The sequence below is a fragment of the Mauremys mutica genome, chromosome 1, assembly GCF_020497125.1.
Source record: "Mauremys mutica isolate MM-2020 ecotype Southern chromosome 1, ASM2049712v1, whole genome shotgun sequence".
Lineage (NCBI taxonomy): Eukaryota > Metazoa > Chordata > Testudines > Geoemydidae > Mauremys > Mauremys mutica.
This window is the reverse complement of record NC_059072.1, coordinates 304,738,906-304,754,578: the sequence shown is the minus strand read 5'-3', so window position 1 is coordinate 304,754,578 and position 15,673 is coordinate 304,738,906. Positions and strand designations below refer to the sequence as shown.

Below are 15,673 nucleotides of genomic sequence, written 5' to 3'. Positions count from 1 at the left end.
AGGATGTGGCAGGGGGCTCAGGGCAGGGGGTTGGGATGCAGGATGTGGGGTGCAGGAGGGGGTTCGGGGTATGAGCTCTGGCCCGTCGCTGCTCACCTTGAGTGGCTCCGTGGTGGCAGCGACATGCAGTCGTGCTAAGGCAGGATCCCTGCCTGCCCTGGCTCCACGCCGCTCCCGGAAGTGGCCAGCACCACATCCCTGCGGCCCCGGGGGAGGGAGGGCAGAGGACTCTGCATGCTGCCCTTCCACCCCCGCTCCCCCAGGGACCACAAGGTCGTGGTGCCGGCCACTTCTGGGAGCGTTGTGGGGCCTGCAGCCCCACAGGGGTGGCAATCCCGTGGGCTGGATCCAAAGCCCTGACGGACCAGATCCAGCCCGCAAGCGGTAGGTTGCCCACCCCGCTCTAACTTATTATGGAAATAAAGAAACTGTTTTGGATGTTGCTGATTTAATATGTTGTTTGTCCTTTATCTGCAAGGTTAATGTTTTTCAACTGGACTGTCATCAAATCAGTTGTCCTGCCTTGTGCTTTTTTTAATGTCCAAATTCAGCTACATGGAAGATTACAGATTGGGGATGGGAGGAGGGGAGACATTTTATATATATATATATTTGATACAAAACAAAACCAAAGATATTGACTGTAAAGTAAATAATAGAAAATTGAAGGGGGGTTATTTGCTAAATTACATCGGTATGTTCAGATTTTTCCATATAAGTATCACTCCTTAGTCAATAACAATGTGATATCTGGTCTACAACTCATATACTTCTGTTGTGTTTATTGATGTGAAATCCAAAGCAATGTTTGTTATGTCAAAGATGTGTTCTCACAGTAATGTAATGTGAAATGATGAACTCTAGATTAGATTGTAAATTCTTTTGGCCAGGCACCACATCCACTACTAAATTTTTACAGCATTTATCACAACAGGGCCCTCATCCTGATTAAGACTTTTAAAGAAATCCTCTTGTTTAAACAGATCTCAAGAAAACTGTAGTGCTGAAACTAATTTACATTTTCACATTGTCCACAGTGAAGTATTTGGTTGGGTTCCTTGTCTTTGACTCTGAATGAGCAATTTTGTGACTCGTGTATGGTGCAATCATACAAACCCTTACTGAAATAAATACTTATTCCTCATGTAAGCAATACCATTGAGCTTAATAAAACCAACAGTCTGAGTAAGAACTGCACATGAGAAGTGTTGGAAGCATTGGGCATTATATAGTTTTAGGAAAGGCAGATTATTGTATTTAAATATTAAACAGTATTAGCCTTCCAACTCTTTAGGCTAATAGTAAGCCTGATCCTTCATTACTTGCATATGGAATGCAGGGTTGGGCTCCAAATTTTAAGGCCCTGATTTTGCAAACCTTACGGGTATGGCTACACTGGAGCTGGGTGGTATAATTTCCAGCTTGAGTAGACATACCTGCACTAACTAGTTCTGATTGAGACAGCACACTAAAAATAGAATAGCTGCGAGTGGTTGGATGTGTACCTTCTGATGCCATCCAAGACCATAAGTACATACTCGGGTAGCTAGCCCCTTCTGCAACTCATGCTGCCATGGCCACGCTTCTCTGTATAGCATGCTAGCTGAATCAGATCTAGTGTGGGTATGTCTACATGAGCTGGAAATTACACCTCCAGCTCCAGTGTAGACCTACCATTTAGGATGGAAATTTTGGCTGCATTGACATCACTGGCAAAACTCCCATTAGGTTCCAAATGGCAAGGATTTCACCCTTAGTGTTTATGTGAGTAAAGTTAAGCTTATGCCTAAGTGTTTGTAGGATCAGGGCCTATGTTTTGCATTTCAGCAAGAGCGGTCTTAAAAAACACAAACTTGCTGAGTTTGAAGTTAGTAGAATGTACTGTAATTGTGACACACGGATACAATACTGTAAGCACATGTGTGAAAATGCACAAATTTATGACAACATCATGAGCCTGCTTGGGGACTTTAATTCCCTAAATTCTTCAATATTCAGCACAAGGAAGAAATCTGCTGTTGCTTCTTCAATATTGTGCTTGTAGGGGCAAATCCAGCTCCCTCCTCTATAGCCACAGAAGTCCCCTAAGTAATGAAACTGGTGCAATTCTGCTGTGTAAAAATGGAAAAGCCGGGGGCAGTACAGCCCGTGCACACTCCAAGAGGCAGTGGGAGTGGCTGGGCTGTTATCGAGCAGTCACAGAGTAGATTTGCAGTCTGTACTTGAGGATTCCCCTCCTGCTTGTCATCTTGGTCAGCTTCTCATGCTGGGCACTGGGATTTGGGTTTGATCCTTAATGTTTGAAGAACATGAATTTCTTCTGCAATAATATTAGTGGGTGGAGGACAAGTTGTTAATACATTTGATTGCTCTTTTGGAATGCAGTGACTTCTGTTTTTGATGATTACCTGTTGTGATCCTTTTTATACATTTTTTTTAAAAAATGGCTTTTTTTAAAACCATCTGTGACAAACTTTCCCTAAATATGATTAATTTTATCTCTAGCTTTACATTGCTTTGCTTTTGTTCCTTTTAGCGACCGAAGTTTTAATATTTAATCTTTCTTTCCTGCTGTGATATATTATTGCTAGAGCAAGGTGATTATGCTTTGAATGTATGTCCTTGACAAAAACAATGAGGAGTTCGGTGGCACCTTAAAGACTAACAGATTTATTTATTTGTACAAACATACAAACACAATATGCTAGCAGTGCTTAAGCAGAAGTCTCAGATGAAATTACTGTCTAAATTGATATACCTAAGAAACAGATTCTACATTTTATGGTTGTGAAATAATACATGAGAACATCCTTTAATGTATGTGAATATAAGTCTCCAAAAGATTAGCTACAATAGGATGCCAGCAAGTTCTTTTTGTAATGCTTATGGGGAGAACTGAAGCACGATATCTCAGTGCATCTTGTAGATCAGTGCTTTCTTGAATGTCGGAGAAGATAAATCATTTAAACTCCACATATTTTCTGACTATACAACCTCAGCTCTATTGTTATATTTGGAATCTTTAAATCTCCTGGGTGTGTTTCATCAAAGTTTTTAAGTTCCAAGCTTTTGTAATTCTCTGCTGTTTGTACACAGTCTTCAATCACTGGCGTTCTGTTTAAAAAAAATAAATCTGTGAGATTTTTATTATGAAATGTATATAATAAAATATTGAAAATTTAACTTGATGTTAGTAGTTTAGACTTGACAATGTATTTTCCCTTTCCCTCTCCCATTTCATACATTTGTTGGCTATATACCAGCAGGTCTCCTGGCTGACCTTTGCCCTCAGATTTTTTTGATTATATACTTGAGCCAAGATTTTGAAAAGTCATTTGTAATGTTGGGTACCTTGGTTTGGGGGTACAAATTAAAGGGGCCCTGATTTCCATGAAGTGCTGAGCACTGTCCCCTCTTAAGACAAGGCTCTATTTAAGGTGTCAGACATGCAAAAACTAAGGGTATGTCTACATTGCGATTAAAAACCTTTAGCTGGCCCACGCTAGTGGACTCAGGCTCAAGGGGCTTGGGTTAAGGGGCTGTTTAATTGTGGTATAGACATGTGGGCTTGGGCTGCAGCCTAAGCTCTGGGACCTTCCCACCTTGCAAGGTCCCAGAGCCCATGCTTCAGCCTGAGCCTGAATGTCTATACTGCAGTTAAACAGCCCCTTTATCCAAGCCCCACAGGTCCAAGTCAGGTGGCAGAAGTCAGCCGCAGATTTTTAGTAGCAGAGTAAACATACCCTTATGCATGCATCCTCACTAGTCACTGTTGAAGATCTTGGACTCTAGTTTCTGGGATTATCTGAACTCCATTCATTGTTCTATAGGGTTAAACCTGTCCAAGAAGAGCATTATTGGACTCTATTACATTTTACAGGTTACAGTGAGATCATATATTTATACAAAGTCAATCAGAACTGTAGTTCTGTGCACACAAGCAGTTAGAAGTGCTAATGGGGATGAGAGAAGATATAATAAAGGCTTCTTTTAACCTATAAATTAAAATGAACAACGAATTTAAACTTCCCTCAAAATCTATGTTTATTTTAAAATGGTCTGATTGTCTTTTCTCAGCCAAACTTCTCTTCCACTAACTTGGACTTTGATTATTGGGCAGAAGTGTGATGTCACCTGAGATATATCACTTTAGGAAAAAGGAGAATAATTCCTAGAACCAAAAATTTTTCCAGAAAGGAGCAGTTCGAGCAGATATGGGGCTCCCTGCAATACCGCTTAATTGGCCTGTGCAACTAAAAGGTCCAAACATCAGTGAGAAATCTTCTACCCTACTCCTCAACTAGGCCAAACTCCTTTGCCCTGCTAACTGGTGAGGCTAAGTCTCACTGAAGTGCAGTGACGACTTTGGATGTGTTTGAAACTGATGTGAGTGGGAGAAGGTTTCCTGTTAAGTAGGCAAGGAGAGAACCTGCTATGTGCCCAAGCCAGGCAGAGATACATTGAGGAGATGTCTGTATTCAAGGGATTCAAGTTGTTACGACCACTGCACTCTCAGTCAGCACAAAGCAGCTTATGCCCCTCATTATATGAAACTGGAGCATAGGAGTAAACATCACGCTAGCAGTGCAATCTATCCTTGGTGAGATGGGGTCTCAGAATCCCCGGGCCTCCTTTGGCTCAGGTTAGGTTGTATTCTCTGAAGCACTCCTGATGCCAGACATACAGTTTCTCAAATGATTCTTATTTTTAAATATGTCTGAAACTGGGGAATTTAGTGCTTGTGAAAGGTTCGGGATTGGCAGTGTTTTTATATTGTGCCATAGGTGAGCATGGGACTTTATCAGCAAATAAAAAAGGCCTGCAAGGGGGGTGGGGGTGTTGGATTGAGGTTCACTTACTCAGCAGAGAGGTCTAACAAATATTTATTACAGCAAAACAGCTCAGAATAGTGATCAGTTTCTCACAAGTGGGAAGCTTATAAGGACAATCTCATCATAGTCGCCTCCAGCATTGGACAATACAGCTTCAACCTCCGTTTAACACACAAACTTATTTATAACATTTTGTTCTCTTTTCTTATACATTTGTATTAGTCTCTCATTTCCATGTTAACTCTTCTCCCCCTTCTGTACAGGTTTAGCGTTAGTTCAAACGGGTCTTATCTAGCTTGTTAGTTACTTTATCTTTTCTCATTCTCACAAACACAATTACTCTGGCATTTCTTACACATACACAGTTCTTCTTATGCAGTTTATCATAACAGACTCTTGAAATCCACAGCAGGCTTCTGTCAGATCTAAATATGCTTTCGGTCCCAGTGGAGGATAGGGGTAGGTTTGTACTTTTTGCTCCTTTATGATTAATAAAGGCTTGAAAGTTTTTAATTTCTGCTTTATATTATGTCAGAAATTCAGCTCTTGTCTACCCGGTTTGTCCTCGATGACTTCGTGTCTAGACTATGACATCACAAGTATCAAAGAAGTGATACTGAAGTAACTGAATGGGAAATGAGTTTTAGTCAGTCTGCAAGGAAAGATGTTTTTGTTAAAGATTCATCACGTGCACCGTGGTCCTCCAGTAAGAACAGTACAGAAAAGACTATGTAGACCTCATGTGTAACGGCAAAAGATCCCATTTATCTTTTTTTTAAACACACTGAATTAAAAAAATGTACAACCTCTTTTTTCTCTTTGCAGGTATTTCTTAAAAAAATGTCGGAAGCTGAATTCACAGACCCTATAAAGTTCCAGTGCAGGTTTAAGCCATTGGCTACTGATGTGCCTCAATTCAGTTCTTCAGGGACCAAGTCTAGGTGTGTGAGGGCAAGTCACTTTTCAACCCATTTCAAACCTGACTTCTCTACTGAGGCTGCCTATTAAGGCCAAATTTCAGCTAGCCTCACAGGAAAAGCTGTGAACACAAACACCTGCATCTTCATGCACAATACTGACTGGCATGTGTAACCTGCAACATTTGATTTCACAATTACCTATTAAGCATAGACAAATAAAAAGTTATGTGCAGACAAACAGATTCCGTAGGAGAGGAAGGCTGGTCCAGTAGTTAGAGCACAAGCTTGGGCCATCTGAGATCTGGAGTCAATTCCTACTCTGCTATGGATATCTTGGCAAATAACTTAGTCTCTAAGTGCCTCAGTTCTCAATCTGTCCAATGGGGATAATAGCATACCCCTCCCTCCTGGGGTAGCGTGAGGATAAGTACATCAAAAATTTTGAGGCACTCAGATACTACAGTACTGAGGGCCATATAAGTACCTAAGGTGTTTGCAAATTTTAAAACTGTAGGTAAGGAGATCTGCTGAAAATGTGGTCCTTAGGAGAAGGTTTGTTTTTTTTGTATTGTGGATACCTGTCCACTGCGAAGGAAGTGAGACCACCAATTCATGGCCACAGAACATCTATTAGATGGCAATTCTTTACAGTCTCTACTAGCCTGGACTGGATTTGAACTGTTGATCAAGAGGGTTTATAGCAGGGATCAGCAACCTCTGGCATGCGACTTGCCAGGTTAAGCCCCCTGGCGGGCCAGGCCAATTTGTTTACCTGCTGCATCCACAGGTTTGGCCAATCATGGCTCCCAATGGCTGCAGTTTGCCGCTCCAGGCCAGTGGGGGCAGTGGGAAGCCGTGGCCAGCACATCCCTCGGCCCGCGCTGCTTCCCACAGCCCCTATTGGCCTGGAGCAGCAAACCGCAGCCAGTGGGAGCCATGATCAGCCAAACCTGCGGTCGTAGCAGGTAAACAAACTGGCCCAGCCCGCCAGGGTAAGCACCCTGGTGAGCCACATGCCAGAAGTTGCTGACCCCTGGTTTATAGCCTGTTATTGATACTACATTTTTAATGTACTCCTCACGGTGTTGGCAAGGCAACAATATTACTAGTGGGAAAATAATTTCTAATTCTTTGAGATCCTCTAGCCACCCAACATGATCTTAAATGAGCATTGAGCACACAGTATCCAAAGTATCTTGCATCCGAAGAAGTGGGTATTCACCCACGAAAGCTCATGCTGCAAAACGTCTGTTAGTCTATAAGGTGCCGCAGGATTCTTTGCTGATTGAGCACACAGGAGATACAGTCTCCCTCGCTCATTTCTGGTGCCCAGCACTACAGTAGCCCCAAGGGGCTGGGAGGAACAAATGCAGGGAAAGGCTTGCTCAGCCCTGCAACCTCAGAATAGTGCATGCTTGGTACAGAGAGAATTTTCAGAGAACTTAGCTGCCAAACTCTGACAAGTGTTTATTGAGCATGTGTGAACTGAGATTTTTCAGAGGCTTATAACTTGGCAAAATTTGGGTAAATTTTTACAGGGATGGCAGAAGGCACATCTCTGACACAAGGCATGCCCCATGCCAGATTTCAAGTCTCTTTTCTGAAGCACAGAGGCACTAAAGCTTATCCATGAAATGGATGGGGAAAAAATTTAACTTGGAGGAAACAGTGTATTTTTTTTTTTAATTTTGTTCTCAGAAACAGATAAACTGTTTTGGCTAAAACTTTGTAGGAAGATTCACTGTGAGCAGACACTCAGCATGGAACATTTTAGCTTGAATGGCTGGCTGTATTTTGGCAAAGTTAAAAGTTACAGAAAATAAGATCTTATAATGGGAAGTGTAGGTTAACCTTAACCACAGGCAGTCTATCTGCTCTGCCTATAATAAGTAATTAACTGAATTTCCAAAGTGTGCACATGCTTTAAGCAGAGTAACTGAATGATAGACTACACTTGGATCACTTATTGGTTACTGAAATGCAGCCACCTCTGACATGACACATGGCCGCTGTTCAGCAGGAGAGGAAGTGAAGAATACAGTATCCAGATAAAACTTCAGAGGTAGGCAGAATTGCCAAAACTACAATTTGGCCAGGACACCAAGGTTAACTATAATGACATCAGTTTTATGTATGAGGTACAAGAAAGAGTCTCCCAGTTGTGATTGAAAGATGGCACCTCCAACAGCAGAGTGCCCCTGAACGGCATGCTAGGACTTGGCTGCAACACTGAGGGGAAAAAGTGTTGGGTTCCTGGGACCACTGCAGCCCAACAATGGGATCCCAGTCAATTTCTTCCCTTTCCAATAGCTGTTCAGGGATAACTGTCATGGTCCGAGCTGAGGGGAGAAAGGGACCAGGACTAGTACAGATTTTCTTGGGCAGGGGATGTGAGAGCTTTGCCTGACTGCTGTAATTCGATTATCCAATGATTCTGCATGGGAGTAATGATTTCCTCATATACAGCAGCGTATTCCGTGTACTCCACAGAAAAAGGAGGGCGTGAGGAGTGCAAACCAGAGGCAGACTGTTTGGGTAACCAGTGGGGACCCAGTTCTTGGAGGAGGTAAGGGGCTGCCCAAATCTAGTAAAGGGATTTGTTTCTGGGGCATGGGGGCAGGCAAGAACCTAAAGTGTTAGGACAGCAGCTTTGTGTATGTGGGGGGAAGTGTCAGTGTTGAGGGGAAGGGAACCTGAGGGGTTGAGGGTGTGCAGAATTTGGCACAGCTTCCCCCATTCTACTCCTCTCCCCATTAGCCCCATCCCCTTTTTGGGACATGCCCTTTTTCATCTTCCTATTGATCTCTTCCCCATTGTCAGTCCTTGCTCACTCTGAGCCCTCCGAGGTGACCCCCCACACGTCCCTGACAGCTGCCCACTCCTCTTTCTCCTAGCTCAGGGCTGACTTGGCACCAGCAGGGGAGCAGATTGATGATGCAGAGGTGCTGCCTGGCTGTATCAAACCTTGAGTCACAGCATCCTCTGGCAGCTGGGAGGTAAATGTGTGAATGTCACTTGAGATGTGGGACATTTACAGCCCTCAGACACTTATGGACTGTTTTTCAGGTGAGTTGTTCATCCACATTTCCAGCTGATGACAATGAGAGCTGTGAATGCTCAATAACTCTGAAAGTCAGGTATGGTATTTCATGCTGGGAACTCGGAAAAGGAGACACCCAGAGTCAATGGTCACTTTTGAAAGTTTGGCTACCAAGGGCAAATCCTGGTGATCATTGAAGCCAATGAGGAGTTTGGCCAGAGACTTATATCGGAGGGTGCTGAGAGAGTTGGCTGATGTGATTGCAGAACCATTGGTCGTTATATTTGAAAACTTGTGGTGATCAGGGGAGGTCCCAGACAATTGGAAAAAGGCAAATATAGTGCCCAGCTTTAAAAAAGGGAAGAAGGAGAATCCGGGGAACTGCAGACCGGTCAGCCTTACCTCAGATCCTGGAAAAATCATGGAGCAGGTCCTGAAGGAATTCATTTTGAAGCACTTGGAGGAGAGGAAGGTGATCAGGAACAGTCAACATGGATTCACCAAGGGCAAGTCATGCCTGACCAACCTGATTGTCTTCTGTGATGAGATAACTGGATCTGTGGATATGCGGAAAGCAGTGGATGTGATATATCTTGACTTTAGCAAAGCTTTTGATATGGTCTCCCACAGTATTCTTGCCAGCAAGTTAAAAAAGTATGTATTGGATGAATGGACTATAAGGTGGATAGAAAGTTAGCTAGGTTGTAGAGCTCAACGGGTAGTGATCAACAGCTCGATGTCTAGCTGGCAGCCGGTATCAAGAGGAGTGCCCCAGGGGTCAGTCCTGGGACCAGTTTTGTTCAACATCTTCATTAATGATCTGGATGATGGGATGGATTGCACCCTCAGCAAGTTCATGGATGGCACTAAACTGGGGGGAGAGGTAGATATGCTTGAGGGTAGAGATAAGGTCCAGAGTGACCTAGACAAATTGGAGGATTGGGCCAAAAGAAATCTGATGAGGTTCAACAAGGAAGAAAGAATCCTATACACTGCTAGAAGCTGGGGACCGACTGGCTGATATGAGTCAACAGTGTGCCCTTGTTGCCAAGAAGGCTAATGGCATATTGGGCTGCATTAGTAGGGGCATTGCCAGCAAACTGAGGGAAGTGATTTTTCTGTTCGGCACTGATGAGGCCACATCTGGAGTATTGCGTCCAGTTTTGGGCCCCCGCTACAGAAAGGATGTGGACAAATTGAAGAGAATCCAGTGGAGGGCAACAAAAATTATTAGGGGGCTGGGGCACATGAATTATGAGGAGAGGCTGAGGGAAATGGGCTTATTTAGTCTGCAGAAGAGAAGAGTGAGGGAGGATTTGATAGCAGCCTTCAACTACCTGAAGAGAGGTTCCAAAGAGGATGGAGCCAGGCTGTTCTCAGTGATAGCAGATGACAGAACAAGGAGAAATGGTCTCAAGTTGCAGTGTGGGAGGTCTAGGTTGGATATTAGGAAAAACTATTTCACTAGGAGTGTGGTGAAGCACTGGAATGGGTTACCTAGGGAGGTGTTGGAATCTCCATCCTTAGAGGTTTTTAAGGCCCGGCTTGACAGATCCCTGGCTGGGATGATTTAGTTGGAGTTGGTCCTGCTTTGAGTAGGGGGTTGGACTAGATGACCTCCTGAGGTCTCTTCCAACCCTAAACGTCTATGATTCTATGACTTCAATAAAATCAGAGTGCAAGTCTGAATCCTTCGTTTTATACAATTACTATGTAGAATTATATACAAAAATTAACTAGTCAAAGATGTGTGTTCAAAAGTTCACTCATTATTCATGATGGTTTTTATACCTTTTCAGTTATGATAAACATTTAGGGATCCAGGCCCAGATCCACAAAGATACTTAGGTGCCTGAACCCCAGACTTCGGGTCTGAATTTTAGGCTCCATTGTGATCCACAAAATTCCTGCTCTGCTGTCACTTAACTCTGTAGGCACATAAGTTTTCAGGGTTGAACTTCTCTAGGTGTCTAAACCTCTTGACAAGCACACTGCTGCTGCCTCCCTCTACCCATTGTATGTTTTTACCACATAAGCTCCAATGTGTTCCACAAACTGTGGAAAGATAAGCATCTGCCTGTCTATTTTGCCTGCGGGGCCTGATCTGGTAGGCGTGCTCAGAGGCTGCCTGCTAGATCAGGTCCTGTTCAACACCTCACTGTAGGTGGTGCTGCCCACCGTATAACCTTTAGCCCAGTGGTTAGGACACTCAGGATATAGGAAATGTAGGTTCCATTTCCCACTCTGTCTTAGCGGGAGAAAGGATTTGAACAGGGGTTTCCCACACTTCTCTGAGGAGTGTCTAACCACTGAGCTATGGGATATTCTGATGTGGGTCTTCCTCAGTCTCTTCTCTTGAAGCTGTTCCACTGTGTATAAAGACTTAGAGTTGTTGGGCCACAGAGAGAGCATGAGAGTGACTCTGTATCCTGGTGGAGATGCCAGGTCAAATCCCCTGGCTCCCAGGACTCTTCAGTTATTTATAAAAAGTGGAATAGCTTCAACAGAAGAGACTGATGGAGTCTGAATATCCTATAGCTCAGTGGCTGGAGCACTCTCGTGAGAGGCATAGGAGATCCCTGATCTTATCCTTTCTCCCCTTCAGGGAGAGGAGGGAATTGAATAGGGATCTCCCATCTCCCAAGTGAGTGTTTTATCACTGGGCTAAACTTCTAAAAGGAATAGCAGCTCCTCCTCCTCCCAGCTATTGTGTGTGGAATGAGGCAGGTGCCTAACTCTTTCTCATCAGAAACCACTTATCACCTAAGCCAGTGTTTCTCAACCTTTTTGATATCAGGGACCGGCTTGCTGCCTCCCTAAACTGTGTCAGGGAGATCTCAGGGACAGGGACCAGTCCACGGCCTGTTCGTTGAGAAACACTGACCTAAGCCTCCTGATGCCAGGAGTGAATCTGGTTGTAGATCATTAGTGGAGATAAGCACCTATCTCCATGAGAGGGGATGGCCTTAGGATACCCCCTTTTCTTTGGCATCTCTCATTAGCTAGCATGCTGGCTCTTGTGGATCTCATTCTTGGATACTGTCTCTCACCATTTATTGTACAGGGAGCCTAGATGCCTAACTTTGTGGATCATCAGTGTTGTTACTGTGATTTTCTAGGTGACTAAAAGTTAGGCATTGCAGTGCCTAAGTCCCTTTGTGATTCAGGCCACAGTATGGAAGTGTGGTCTTGTACACAAGAGCACAGAACCAGGAGAGGACTCCTGTATCCTGCTATTGGCTCTGCCACCAACTCACTGTGAGAGCTTGAATACAAGGCCATAGTTAAGTTTTTAGGGTGTGTGGCAATAGGCCACTCCCTTCCCTACCAACTTCCCCCTCTGCTGTTTCTCTTTTATAGATTCTCTTCTCCCAGTGCTGTTTTTTCAAACAGCTTACTTTGTTTTTATAAACTTTCTGAATTACTGAGCCACTAGAGTCAGTGAGTAAACCATTCTTTAACCAGTGGTGTCTTTGCTAATCCTCATTTATTTCCAGGCCATGTGACCAAGGCAGGGGAGGCCAGTATCAGCATTCTGGTAAACAGTTGCTGAAAGAAAATGTTGCGCAGTAGCACTTTCTCACTCCGCCTCCATGACTCTCTCTCCTCCAACTCTCCACTTCCTGTCCCCCTACTTCTTTCCAAACTCTGTGGCTACCTCATACACTGCGGAAGCTCTATCATACCAGCTATGTTTAAACAAAATTCCCCCAGTGATGGCAGTGCTTACAGCAGGGAGTTTTACTTGAAACTGGGTGGGAAAATATGACTCCAAAAATGCAAATTATTATGACTGGTTTATCTTGAATTATGTTGCACAAAAAATATTGTTATTTGCCATTTCCCTCAAAGCATTGTGTGCAGATCTCGGAAAACATGACAGTTGCACAAGAGAGGGTTATACAAGGGTATGCTCAAACAGGGAGTGAAGCAGGAAGGAAAAAGAGGAGGAAGGAAGAAACTCAATTAAGCATATTAAATATTTTCTTGTCAATAGTGTTTTCTTAAACATTGGAAAATCTGAGTATGTAAGTTAAAGCTGCCTGGGCAGACCGTGCTTACTCATTGGATTCCATAGATCTCACTGATGTTACCAGAATATTTTGTTTTGATGATTTCTCTAATTCATTCATCACATGCTGTTGTTGGACTTGAAGACCTAATATTCTCCATCTCTAATTTGTATGGGACAGATCCTTCAGTCCTAACTCAGGTCCAAGTCCTGATTATCTTACTCCTGCAAATAGTCCAAGTATCTTCAAATGGGAATAACTGCATGGGTAAAGTAAGCAAGATTTCGCCTTCAGTCCATACACAGCTAAAACTCCGACTGCAGTCTAAGGAGGTTTTGCCTAAGTAAGGACTGCAGGATTTGACTCGATACTATGATTGTGTTCAACCCATACTTATTTTAACAATAGAAAACAAAATTCCACTATGATTTATATTACCGTATTGTATATGTCAATTGTTTGAGTTCCCCTATGTTCTTTTGGAATTATCTCAGGATAGTGATGAATACAGAATCTTGATTCAGACTTGTCTGTCTTTTAGATAGTTTTAGTGCTTATTGCTCTTTTTCAAGAATAGGGCTAGGGTTTATTGGGAAAGCATTTGAGAGCCATCATTCTCATTTTAACATTTGAAAACACATGGGGTCTCTTTGTCTCATTTCTCCCCAGTGTGCTTTGGCTCTAGCTGCAGAGAATGTGAAGCAGCCTCTTATGATATCGGAAAGATCACTAGGAAAGAGAGTGTGTTCTGATTGTTCTGTCCATCTTCATTGGATCAGAACATATGCTGCAAAGTGTCTAGCAGCACTGAATGCAACCAATTTCTGGTTACTGTACAGTTTGGCACAACTCACAGGATCAGTGACAAACTTGATGTAATAATTTATACAGTGAGCACAACAAAATTAATAGATGCATTGACAGTGTTACGGTAAGAGATATACACCAAGCACCACATTTCTAACAAGCCCAAAACAGCAAGGCCAGGTAGAGCACAGTACACCACAATGCATTGACACAAACATTGCCGGTGAGTACGCTCAGCTCTGGTGCAAGGAGCCAAGTGTGCACGTTCAAGAGTGATATACTAAGTGTGGTGGCTTTATGCCAATGTAACATGCTTCGGCCAAAGTTTGTGGTGCAAACATGGCCTCGATAAGGCATTTAACCAACAAGATTAAACAAAAATCCTACTCTAATTCCTGCAAACGTAGTTTGATCTCAGTAAATCAAGTTGGGTTCCTTCTTTCTAGTGCATCACCAGTAATAAAGGTTCTGCAGGCCAAATTAGGTCTTCATCATGCTGTCAACGGCACCAGTACAAAGTGGTGCCTTCCGAGCTAGGTTACCTGTTGGTGATGCATAAGAAGGAATAGAATCCAGTTCCCACTTTTAGCTGTGTTAGCTCTGTGGGACTAACAGAAGTAAACATTATTTTTTGTCACTGAGGTCAGCAGGTATGACTCAATACACACTGGGTGGGGGCTTGATCTGTCAGGTAAGATGATAGCATTTTTACACAGTCATTTTTCAGGGTAGAGCTGAATTGAATGGGGATTGCTAGCCCAAACCATTCGGACATTCCCTGCTATGGTCCTTATATTTCAGTCTTGCAGGATATTTCAGTAAAGTTATTAGCTTCATTTCTTTACCAACTCCATCCCTCACCCCCCGTCTCATATCAATCTATATTTGTCTGTCCTTCTGTAGCATCTCTTTCAGTCAGTGCCAGCGTTAGGCATAAACGGGCTAAACAATTGCTTAGGGCCCTGACCAGTTGTGTGTGTTGTGTGTCAAAGGGGCCAAAATATTTTTGCATAGGGCCCCCAAAGGGCAGCACTGCCTCTGCTTTCAGTCTAACACTAAGGCGCACAATCAGCTCTGTGACAACTGTCATTGCTTTTTGTGCTGGAAAAAAATGGAGCCCATGACCTTCAAAACAACTATTGATATGTTGAGAATAACACTTCTGTATTTCATCCAGTCCTTCACTTTTGGAGTTTACTATCCCAATTCCGTGCAAAGCTTTTTATGTGCTGTGGAAGGGTAGCAAGTTCCTCATGGGGAAGGCCTAGTTCCTGTCCTCACAGGGAACTGATAGGAGACTGTAAAAATTGCTATCTGCAAAATGCTACAAAACTGCAGAGCTGTATGAGCTATGGGCCAGAATGGAGAAGACAAGTGCTGGGGCATTCTTGGCAGGGTAATTCAGAGATAAGCAGGGAGCAAGGCTGGGTGCTGCAAAGAGAAGTAGGAAGGAGAAGAGGGTTGGAAGAGGCCACATGACTGGGTAAGGGCAGGTAGACAGAGAATGAGGGGAAGAGTCAGAAAAGGGTAGTTGGAGAAAGTGGAAACAGAAAGAGATTAAAAGGAAGTAAGGTGAAATAAAAAGAAGCCATGGAAAGAGGGAGAGAATGCATTATATGAAAGAGAGGGACATGTGGGAATAAGAGAGAGAGAAAAAAGTGAATAGCAGAAACTGAAAGACAGAGGAAGAGACACAGGGATATAATTTTCAAAAAAGCTGAGTGAAGGAAGTAAAAAGAATAAATTAAGAGAAAAATGAACAGAGATTGGCAAGTTAAAATGTTAACATTTTAAAGCCAAAATGTGACAAAGTACACCAATTATTTTAGTTTGCAAGTGTGTATATGTACAAACACAATTACACATTCACGTGTGTGCAATTTTCTGAGTGAAATCCAAAAGCAAAACAAATTAAATTGCTGTTTATTAGGGCTGCCAAGCGATTAAAAAATTAATCATGATTAATCGCACAATTAAAAAAATTAATCACAATTGCACTGTTAAACGATAATAGAATATTATTTATATAAATATTTTTGGATGTTTTCCACATTTTCAAAT

General features: G+C 43.0%; 1 protein-coding gene across 1 annotated transcript in view; it reads left to right on the top strand.

Annotated features, from left to right (window-relative positions):
- The window catches only part of LCP1 (lymphocyte cytosolic protein 1), a 60,695-nt gene that overhangs the window by 948 nt on the left and 44,074 nt on the right, over positions 1 to 15,673 (top strand). The gene's annotated exons all lie outside the window — the stretch shown is intronic.